Raw genomic sequence first — 7,906 nt, 5'->3', positions numbered from 1 at the left:
GAGCAGGTTTGCTGGCAGGACTTGTGACCCTGTGGGGGACCCACACTGGAGCAGCCTGTTCCTGAAGGACTGTACCTCATGGAAAGGACACATGAAAAGGACCCACGCTGGAGCAGTTAATGAAGAACTGTAGCTTGTGGGAAGGACTCACATTGGAGAAGTTTGTGGAGGACTGTCTCCCATGGGAGGAACCCCACGCTGGAGCAAGGGAAGAGTGTGAGGAAGAAGGAGTGACAGAGATAACGTGTGATGAACTGACCGCAACCCTCATTCCCCATCCCCCTGCACCGCTGGGGTGGAGGAGGTAGAGAAAATCAGGAGTGAAGCTGAGCCCAGTAAGAAGGGAGGGGTGGAGGGAAGTTGTTTTAATATTTGTTTTTATTTCTCATTATCCTACACTGATTTGATTGCTAATAAACTAAATTAATTTCCCCAAATCAAGTCTGTTTTGCCTGTGATGGTAATTGGTGAGTGATCTCTCCCTGTCCTTATCTCGACCCATGAGCCTTTTGTTATATTGTCTCTCCCCTGTCCAGCTGAGGAGGGGAGTGATAGAGCAGCTTGGTGGGCACCTGGCATCCAGCCAAGGTCAACCCATCAGACCCTGGTACCCAGGGATAGGATGTGTGGGAATGGTTCAAAGTTGCATCAGGGGAGGTTCAGACTTGATATTAGGAACCATTTCTTACCAAGAGGATGGTCAAGCACTGGAACAGGCTTCCTAGAGAACTGGTCGATGCCCCAAACCTGTCAGTGTTTGAGGCATTTGGACAATGCCCTTAATAACATGCTTTAACTTTTGGTCAGCCCTGAAGTGGTCAGGCAGGTGGACTAGATGATCATTGTAGGTCTCTTCCAACTGAAATATTCTAGTCTGACAAAGAGATATAATCCTCACTTCAAAAAATCTTAGAAGTGAAATAGCCTGAAACTGCAAGAAAAAGAGTATCTGCATCACAGTTGGGAAGCCTAAGAGACAAAGGTATTTATCCAATGCCGTGAAGGAAATCTATGTCAAGGCCTAGAAAAGAACTTGCGCTATTTCAAACATTGTTTTATGTTACTTCCCGAGCAACTGCTCCTTGATAGCATGCAAGAAAAATTGCATGTCAATCTTTGTAGTTCAAATCTGTAAAGACAGTGAAAATGATTTTATTGCAAAAGATACTCAGAATCTAATCAGGATTGTATTTTTATTTTTTAAATGAAGACCAGACTCTGATGCATTCCTTTGCACTGTTGCCTGACATTGAACTATGCCCCAAATCCCACTGATTTCCACTGGAAATTAAAAAGAAAAAAACAAACAGTTCAGCAACTGAGCTGTTACCCCTAAAACCATTAAGGCATCTCTTGACACCCCCACACCATTCCCTGTTGCTAAAGAGTATCTGCTACACGATCTTTGACACTTCCTTTTTTTTTTTTTTTGTCTTTATATTTGCAACCTCTGTTCTGAGGAGACTTTGTAGAAATTTGCTCAGCTTGCAGGAAGAAATTGCACGAGTTGATAAAAGCTAAAAATAAGCCAGCCGAGGGCTGTCCAATAAGTTAGCTTTAGGATGAGTCATGGAGAAGCCTGGGAGTATTGTCAGCATACAAGTTATATGGCTTTCTACTTCATTTGGATATGCTTGTGAAGTGTGTGAAACAGTCTCATGAAAAGCACTCGAGTGTACCGATATTGCTGTATGTCTTTCAAGAAATTTGGGGACACTTATACTTCCTTTTGGGAATTAACTGTGCTGTTTCCTGCAGGAACTGAAAGGGAAATAGAACTGGACAAAACTTATCAAATCCTTTTGAATTTAGAATCATAGAATAGAATCATAGAATCATTGAGGTTGGAAAAGACCTCTAAGATCACCGAGTCCAACCGTCAACCCAACACCACCATGCCCACTAAACCATTTCTTCCATCTCAGAGTAAGGCACTTTGGGAATAAGGGCAAAGCAGTAAATATTCTAATTTTCTAGTAAGGCTTTTGATTCTGACTCATGCCTTTTCTATAAAAAAGGACAAGAAAATAGAAGGTAGATACTATACAGATAGTTCAAGATAGGACTATAGTAAGGTGTAAGCAAAACTATCTGGAAAACTGTTTTCAGAAAACAGTTATTTGTGATTCATTTCTAAATGGAAGGCTGTACTAAGTGTGTTCTACAAGGGGCTATTCTCAATCTTGTACTGTTGACATGTATATCTTCTGCAATAAAATACGCTTACTAAATCTCCAATCACAGTAGCTAGAAGAGGCTGCAGGTATGATGGAGAACAAGAATAAAGTTCAAAAGATCTTGCCAAAGTAAATTGGGTGCTATTTAAAATGGAGTAGTGCTGAGTTTTGCACTTTGGAGTCATCCCTCACGAACAGTTTACTGCATACATATAGAAATATGTACATACATTGAGGGGAATAACTAATCAGGCAGTATTTCTGCAAAAAAAATCTTGGAGCTAGACTGCATCCTCAACTGCACATGGGATGACAATGTCCTGTTGTTGGGGAAAAAAAAGAAAGATAAGGTTCATATTTCTCATTAGGATCCATGATAGCTATTCTATCTACTGAACCTTCAGATAACTGCAGAAGTACTGTGTCCATCTTGACAGCACATTCAGAAAGTGGTAGATTAATTGAAAAGCTTCCAGAGAAAAGCTGTGAAAAAAATTCATTGTTCACAGCCAAAGACCTAGAAAACATGAACTTGCAAGAGAAGTTTGAGACAATTGGGGCTTTAACCCTAAAGAAGAGAAAACTGAGGTGAAATGTAACAGTCTTCAGTTATGTATCAACTGCTACAAGAAGGAAAAAAATTATATTTTCCATGTCTGTGGAAGACAGGACAAGAGCTAACTGGCATAAATTCAGCAACAGAAAATTAAGCTAAACATTTGGCACACTGGATGTTGGGACAGTCTCATGGTCAGAATAGTGAAGGCTTGGAATGGATGAGTAGGATGAATAAAGGAGGTTATGGCAACATCATCTCTGAACATATTTAAACAACCAGGTGAGGAAAACACAAGCTTTGGAGAAAGGGTGTGGAGAGAACACTTTGCCATGTAACTTCCTTTTTGGGACTTGATTTTTCATGTTAAAGTAGTAAATCATGAGATACCAAGCATATCAGTTGGAATTGACCATTCTTACTCCAAAGAGTTTACAGTAGTAAAAAAGTCAATGAGGAGCCAACATGGGTTAAATCAGGCAAGGCTGTGCAAGTCTTTGGTCATTTAGGGCAAATTACAGTCAAGAGAGATCAACACTGGCTTTTTTTGGGAGCTCTGTGGTAGAAAATGGTTTTAAGGGGAAGTTGAAATAGAAGAAATGAGAGGTCTGAAGAACCAATTTAAAATGATTATTCCACAAATTCTACCAAGATAGAAATCCCAGGAAAGTCCCCATTTCTGAGCTTACAGAGTCAGCCTTTCACTAAATGCATGTATGTAAACAGTGTACTGACCTTAGCACCCTGTAATCTAGGACAAGCATCTATCACAGGCATGATGAAGCTGTGGTTTCCTAAAGAGCTGAGCCAAATTACTGGTTTCTTACAACCAAAAGGGGAGATTTTGTGGCCATCCATCTCTGGCCTCCAGCCGCATGGTCCCACCGCAGCCCTGTGTTGGTTCTGATGTTCAGTGCCATCTCTGTGGGCTGACCCAGCAGAAAGCTGCTGGGTTCTATGCTGGGATATTTTTGAGCAGACTAGTGAGTTAATGAGGTCATGGAGGTGTGGTCTGGTGAGTGCCAGCCTCAAAGTAAGCAGTAAGAGCATGCAGCCAAGCTGAGAAAATGGGGCAGCTGCTACAGGACCCCTTTTTCCAAATCAGTGAGTGATTAGGTTGGTCCAGGATGTCTCGTGAAAACCGTGGCTTTGCTTCCATGTAGAGAAGCTCTCATTCCAGCTTGTAAGAAAGCCAGAGGAATAATGCAAAAAAGAGTAAAATCACTAAGAAAGTTTATGTTGTTATAAAATAATTAATGCAAGGGGAAGGGAAAAAAAAAAGAAGATTGGGAGTTAGCTGGACAGGAAGGTGGAAATATGCTCTTGATTTGAAGTTCTCCCTTAACTGCATGGTCATGGCTTGGCAGCCTTTCAGACTTCAGGAGGCATTGTGCAAGCCTCTGATAGGAGGGGTTTCCTTTGATGAGCTGGCCATTGTGACTTTACAAGAAATTGTACAGTACTTCCTCTCACCCATTACAAACCACAGTTTTCTGAATGAATTTTCTCCTCTTTTGTTTTTAACAGTTTAACCCTTAACCTTTCTGACTCATGTTTTCTATTCTAGTGCAGCATGCAACCCAAGGTGAAAACGGGGACAGCCTACATGAACGAGACTCCACTGCCTGCGGTCTGACAGGGAAACTGAGCATTGCGTGGAGCAGTGTTTGTGCTGAAGAGCAGTTTGCAGGTCTGGTGGTGTGGTATGAGCAAAAAAAGGCCTCTCTTGCAAGTCAAATGAAGAAAGTCAGGCAGCTATTGAACCTGTTGGTGATTCATCTGTACTCTCCCATTTGTACTAATTGCTAAATGTTAGAGGTGTGGGGTGGGCAGCAAGGGTAAAATGGTATAATTAGGGAAATGACCATTTCACAATTAGTGGAATGAATTCTTCTGAAGGTGAGAAAGGGCACCAAGTAGTTAATACAGTGGTCAGATATACTGGGCTAAATTCAGCGGTGATGTAAAAAAATGTATCACATTGGAGTACCTGCTGGGGAAGAAACTCTTGCTGCTCAAGACAAACGCAGGATTTTTTTAAATACATGCAGCATAAAAAGAGCTAAATAGGGACATAAAGGGGATGTTCAAAGGTGGAGTCCCTCTTGGGGCCACTATTGAGTATTCTGAAATTAGACTGAAATGTAAGGAATCAAAGTCACGGTGTCTTAGTGAGGGTCTACCTTGGGTTATGAAAGGCCTTTGAGTCCTTCCTTGTGCAATCAGCATAAAAGTCACAGTGTGTGAAGAGCACTGGCTTTTACCTTCCCTCATACTTATGTCCAAAGGGGAATAAAAAGGAGATAGGGATATTTCTCATTCAACCATGTTAATGGACGGTGCTAAGAGTCCTGAGCAATGGCTGGAGAGATGGCACCTTCCCAAGACCCTCTCAGGAGATATTAGGACCCAGCAAGCTCCCTAGGGTCGTGTTCGAAGCAGTTTATTGCTAAAGGGTGAATCAATATGTGATAGAAAGGCCAAGGGAATGTTTGCTTCCCAAATCAGGTGATGGGATCAGTACTCTTTCTCCAAATATGGAAAAGATCTTTTTTTCCATAAATAAAAATAAAATAAATTTTATCTAAATAAAAATTAAAAATAATAATAAAACCCCATACATTTTCCATATAAATATGGAAAAGACTCAGAAAGTCTGTGACCTCCCTTACTGTTGCCCTGCAAGGTTGATAAAGCTCTGTAGCGATCCGGGTTCTTGGGACAAAGAGATATTTGATAGGAAGAGAGAACTACCTACTAAAGATATTGTGGGAAACAGGGATAAGACCCTTAAGTGAACTGATGGCTGAATCTAGCCCAGGAGGCTGGTGGATGGAGCTGGCAGGTAGCAGACAGCTCTTTCTGCTAAAACATGTCCAGTTGCTCTGAGAAAGAGATTGCAGCTTTGAGTCCCTCTCTTTAAAATGTCACACAACAGCCAGTATGAAAAGACAGCATAGAGTCTCCCCTGTAACACCTACAAAACTTTCAAAAACAATTTGATATGGCATATACTGCTACTTTTGCTTGTCAGGCTGATATCACTTTGGCCCTACTCAGTCCATCCATCTGAACCGACTTCTTGTCTCTCATTTCTGGGAAATGATTCATTCAGTGGCTGTGAAGTGCCCGCATTAGAAGGTTGCAGTTGTGGGGCTCATAAAGGTGACTTCTGTGTAAATTGCATTGCTATCAGACTGGGTGGCTGCAGCACCTTTAGTATGGTGGGAAGAAAGAGGAGGAAGAGACATATTTTAATAGATGATGTGGAACATATCAACATCTTTCAAGCAAATCAAATACCTTAACATGTTTTTTTTATTTCCTGTCTTAGAATTTTTTAGGTTATGTTTATGATCTAATTTTGCCTTTTGTTCTGTTTCTCTTCCCTATTTGGCTGCTGTCACTTGTAAGCAAGGCACAGTGATGCTGTACCTACCTACCATCATAATAAGGCCTGAAAAGTTCACCTTATTCTAGGTTATATTCTGCACAGGAGGGGAACATAGACTGCAAAAAGTAGGGACATTTATATTAGCACATTAAGTCCTTCAGCTGCTAGTGTGGTTTTAATTTTGAACAGTGCTATAAGCACTTTAGGCAGTGAAGTGTAGCTATCATTTATCAGAATGAAAAAGAAATCCTGAGAAAGAGAAAGCATCTTTTCACTCAGTTTAGCATTTGACGTGTGCATTTGAGTCATAGCTTGTCAAAGACTGATGAACAAAGTACACTCATGTCATTTTCTCCATACAGAGCATCTTTCCTTTATGACTCTCAAAGCTCTTCACCGATTGTCCTTCAGTCAGCAAGTAAAGTACAGATGGTCAAGTTGTGCTCCGTTACTAGTTTAATGCTTCTGTAAAATCAAGTAGACCTGGGCTACCAGTGAATAAAAAATGGCTAGGGAAGGGACAGCATGGGACAGTTGACCAGTAATGTTTAAGCACTAGCATGCTGTGTGGCATGATCTGGAAATGTGCCAAATAACACTATCTCAGGTGATGCCTGGGGTATAGAATATGCTCCAAATTTTCTAACAGGCAGCACAGACAAGACTGCCATGAGTTTGGCCCCCTATACCCTTGAGGACTATCACAGTTGACTTTGCACCTGCAAACCCTCATGTTGCACTGAAGGAAAGTAACACATGTTCTTAATTTCATGTTATGAAAATGTTACATTAGTTCATGCATGGTGGGCTGGGGAAAAAAAAAAAACGACAAAATAACACATTTTAGGGCCACACAGGGCAAGATGCTGTATAGTACAGCTGTGGCCACTCTGTGCTTCTTGGCCACACAATGACAGAATGCTCCCTGGTCATCTTTTATTTACGAACTAAATAGCCAGAGAAGTGCAGGGCAATGCTATGCCTCATTATGACTTTTTTGTATGACTCCCTTAATGCAAAAGAAAAGGTGTAAAAATCCATTTAAATATGGCTGAGTATTGTCTCCTTGTGCAATGACCCCCTGTTGCCTTAAGGGACTTTCATTGCCCTACTGGGTTAGAAGGAAAAGCACTTGGCCATGTAATAATACCCCGCTGGCCTTACTGAAGTTGCTCCTGGTTTATAGGACTCCATGTGAGTTGAGACTCAATCCCCATGATTCAGGTCAAAATAAAAATTAATAGATCTTCATGGAACATATTGCCTAGGCTTCTCCCAGTGGGCAAAAGAGAAAATGCAGCTTCTGCTTTTCATCCAAGCAAGCAGCTGTTACACAGTAGTAAAGAGGACTCTAGTAACACTACGGATGTGGGACTAGATCCAAAAGGTTTCAGAGCCAGTGTCCTGGTTTCAGCTGGGATAGAGTTAATTTTCTTCCTAGGAGCTGGTACAGTGCTGTGTTTTGGATTTAGGATGAGAATAACGTGATGACACACTGATGTTTTAGTTGTTGCTAAGTAGTGCTTACACTAGTCAAGGACTTTTCAGCTTCTCATGCCCTGCCAGCGAGAAGCTGGGAGGGGGCACAGCCAGGATAGCTGACCCAAACTGGCCAAAGGGATATTCCATACCATGTGACATCACGCTCAGTAGATAAACTGGGGGGAGTCAGCCGGGGGGGGTGACCACTGCTCGGGAACCGGCTGGGCATCGGTCGGCGGGTGGTGAGCAATTGTACTGTGCATCACTTGCTTTGTGTATTATTATTACATTATTATT

This window comes from Aptenodytes forsteri, unplaced genomic scaffold, assembly GCF_000699145.1.
Source record: "Aptenodytes forsteri isolate BGI_AS27 unplaced genomic scaffold, ASM69914v1 Scaffold49, whole genome shotgun sequence".
Classification (NCBI taxonomy): Eukaryota; Metazoa; Chordata; class Aves; order Sphenisciformes; family Spheniscidae; genus Aptenodytes; species Aptenodytes forsteri.
Note: the sequence above shows the minus strand (reverse complement) of the source record.